Source organism: Eulemur rufifrons, chromosome 21 (assembly GCF_041146395.1).
Source record: "Eulemur rufifrons isolate Redbay chromosome 21, OSU_ERuf_1, whole genome shotgun sequence".
NCBI classification, from domain to species: domain Eukaryota; kingdom Metazoa; phylum Chordata; class Mammalia; order Primates; family Lemuridae; genus Eulemur; species Eulemur rufifrons.
In genome coordinates this window covers 24,915,070-24,918,845 of record NC_091003.1, presented here as the reverse complement: position 1 = coordinate 24,918,845, position 3,776 = coordinate 24,915,070, and positions in this window count along the sequence as shown.

The following is a 3,776-nucleotide window of genomic DNA, read 5'->3' as shown; positions in this document are numbered from 1 at the left end:
ATGTCTGCACTCAAGGAAATCTACTGTCCTTCCCCAGAAGTGCGTCAGCAGCGTTGACATCCCCGTCTGGCCACGCGGAAGGGTAGGGACACAAGCATCATCCCCTGCCAGCTACTCCATGGAAGGTGCTACGGAAACGAAGCCTTGAAGTAGGTTCCAGAGTGAGGATTGTAGTTTGTACAGCAGGGACTGAGTTTTGGTGAGGAAGGACGTGAGCAGGAAGGTGACACTCAGAGCTGGTGCGGCCACTGCCCCTTCTCAGATGGCCCTGAGTCCAGGCTGCTCGGACAGTTGCTCAGATCAATAGTCCAGGGGACGCTGTGAGCTTGGGGACATCATTCACTGACCCCCCTAAGCACCAGCCTGCAGGCCTCTTCCCAGTTAATTACCCTTCACCGCTCATCCAGAGTTTTTCGCTTAAGAAGCTGATTCTCTGTGGATTTTTCTTGCAGGTGTGGTGGGTTTGGAGGTCCTGGGTTCTGAGCCCGTGGGGAGTCTGTCCCACCACTAGTCACTCAGGTGGTCACTTTCCCACCAGGAAACCTGCCCCCGAGGCATCTGATGGGTGTGGATGCTGGCAGAGGAGCACACAGAATGCACACCCTGGTCCTATGACGGGCCTTCGTTTGGGGCCAACTGCCTCATATTTGGGTCAGGGATGACAACAAAGAGACAGGAGCTGGGTCAGGGACCTGCCCTTCTCTTGGCTCAGACGCCTCCTGCAGGCCATCAGCTCTGCCTGAAGCCACCTTTGCCAGGAAGATGTGGGGAAAGGCGTGAGGACAGCGCTCGGACCAGTGGTTCAGAGCATGGGGGGCTCGGGGGTTCAGGGGTCTCTGTCCCCCAGGACCAACTATACTCCTGCCTCAAGTCTGTCACTCCTGTGTTGGGGCTCTGGCCAAGTCACTTAACCCCTCTAAATTTCAGTGCCCTCAACTGTAGAATACGGGTGACAACCCTGCACATCACGCCCCACCTGTGGGGATCGCAGGAGATGACAACAGACACCCCTACGAGCTATAAAGCCCCCGCCCACGTCAAAGCTGGAAAGTGACCTCCCACCTTCCATGACTTGAAGCCATCCCAGCTTCCTCCCGGGAGGCAGCCACGACTCCACGTCTGGCTTCTGCTTCCAGACATTAACATTTGGACAGTTTGGGAACACTTAGGGAGTGCCAGTCATTTTTATTCCATCTTCATTGGTACGGGCTCCTGATAAGCTTTGTTAACATGATACTGCTATGTAGGCCCCATTGGCATTTCCAAAACACACCACAGGGAACCGAGGGCACAGGGGTTAAGTCACTTTCCCAAGTTCATGTGGCTCCTGAGTGAGATCCAACCCCAGGCCACCAGGCACCTGCCCCTTGCTCCCAGTCCCTGTGCTCTGCTGCCTTTCTGTACTGAGTCCTCTCAGTAACGTCCCCACGCGATCAGCCCGTCTGGTATGTTCACACCACCCTGCAGCGTCCCTTTTCCTAAGCCCAACTTCCATTCAGTTGCTCCTCCAGGCAGCTGGTGACCGGAAGTGTGACCTGGGGAAAGATTATTAACAATTTCCCAGGGTCTTTTGCCAACAACATGCCAATAGGTGTCTCTATTTCAAATGTATTTTGCAGGATCACACCTCAAAGACACAAGAAGAAGAGATCAGAAAGGATTCAAATAGAGGATACACCAGAACAGTGTCTGCATTCAACAAAACCTTAACTGCCTTTCCCCAGGGGTGGACCAGCAGCCTTGTGTAACCGGCTCTATAAGCAAAAAAAAACAAAAAACAAAAAACATTTTTTATAATTTGTTTATATTTTAAGTTTTCAGGCCAGCATGATTTGTTGACCAGAACTTTGTAAACGTTCTTTAAAAAATGACTAATATTAACTTAAAATATACAATGTTCTTAAAAAATGACCAATGATGCTCGCTGGCCTCCTGTGTTATTCATTTCACCTTCAAAAAACTCCCCCTGACCCCGTTGGTCAGTGAGGTTGATTTGAGGCAGTTCATTCCTCCCCCTCCCAGTTGGCACATCCATTGATATAAATCCTTTCTTGACAGTCCTCGCTGTCTCAGCAATTGGCATTCTGTGCAGCTAGCCACATTGAACCCCCCTTGTGAGTTCATTAACAATTGACGTCCCCATCTGTCCCCCACAACGTGGTAGAGCCACCAATACCATCCCCTGCCAACTGCTGCATGGAAGGGACTGTGGACATGAAGCCCTTAGGTAGACAGCAGAGTGAGGACTGCAGTTTGTACAGCAGGGACTGAGCTTTGGTGGGGAAGGACGTGGGCAGGAAGGTGACACTCAGAGCTGGTGCAGCCACTGCCCCTTCTCAGCCAGGTCTGGGTTCAGGCTGCTCTGACAGTTGGCAGAACTGGAATCAGAGGGACACTGGGAGCTTGGTGGCTTATTCATTGGCCCACCTAAGCACCAGCCCAACAGGCCAGTTTTTCAGTTAAATGGTCGTAACTGCTCATCTTCCCAGTTTGGCCAGTTGAAGGCACAGCTTGTGTTTTGGGCAACTGTCACGTGGGCAGTTGGTTCAGAATGTCCCGGGTTCTGCGTCAGTTGGGAGAGTGGAGGAGACACGAGTCAATCAGGGAGGTCACCTCATCACAGGGAAGTCTCACCACAAGGCAGCTTATAGGGTCAAGTGCTGGGGAGATGGACACAAAATTGGGTGCTCCTGGTCCCTCAGGAGGGCCGCATTTGGGGGAAAGCAGTGCATTTGGGGTCAAGGATTGAAATGTCAAGCCAGGAGTTGAGACAAGATTTGGGGCATTCTCTTGGGCCAGGCCCCTCCCCCAGGGCATCACCTGTCTCCCTGCAGCATCCTTGGGGGAAGGAGGATTTGGGAAAGGGAGTGAGGAGGGTTCCAGGCTCTGTGTCCAGGGAGTGACCCAGTGGTCTCAGGTGTTCAGGGATCTCCAGGGAACCAACTACATTCTCTGCCTTAGACTCATCAGTCTTCAGTGTCGTGACTCTGAGAAAGTCACTTAACCTCTGTAAATTTCAGTGCCCTGAACCACAAAACTGGAGGCATAGCCCCTACTCTGCCCACCCTACATCATGAGAGAGAGATTTTTTTCCATGAGCTATAAAGAGTCAGACCCTGCCCATGGGTAGAGTGAGGCTCCGTCCTCCCCTGAACTGTCACCTCCCATGTTGCCTCTCTGGAGGTCACCAGTGCTGCATGTCTTGCTTATTCTTCCAAAAATTGAACACTTATGTAGGTAACGCTTATACAGTACCAGTCATTTTCTTCAGGCTTTGTCTGTATTTGCTTATGTTTAGCCCCCTCACATAATGGTAACAAGCAGGCCCTATTCACATTTCCACACCCCAGAACAGGGGACTGAGGACGGAGGGGCTAAGGGACATTCCCAGGGACACATGGCTTTGATCTCAGGCCCTCAGGCACCAGCACCCACACTCTCAGTCACTGTGTTGTGCTGACTTGCTACATTGTATCATCTAAATGAAATGATTATACCGACACTTTCTACATTGTCTCATCTAAATAAAGTGATTAGTCCCACACGGTCACACCGAATTGCAGGACCTTCCCAAGCCCTACTTTTTTGGTTCAGGTGACTCCGCCACAAGAACACAAAACAGAAAAGCAAAAGCTAATAATGGATTCAAACGAAGGCTGCACATTGATCCTCGGTGAAGAGAACACGCTGCCTGTCCCAGGAGTCATTCAGCAGCATTGCAATGAGCATGTGGCCCAATGACAGGGCTGAGCCTCAGATGCCATCCCATACACCCC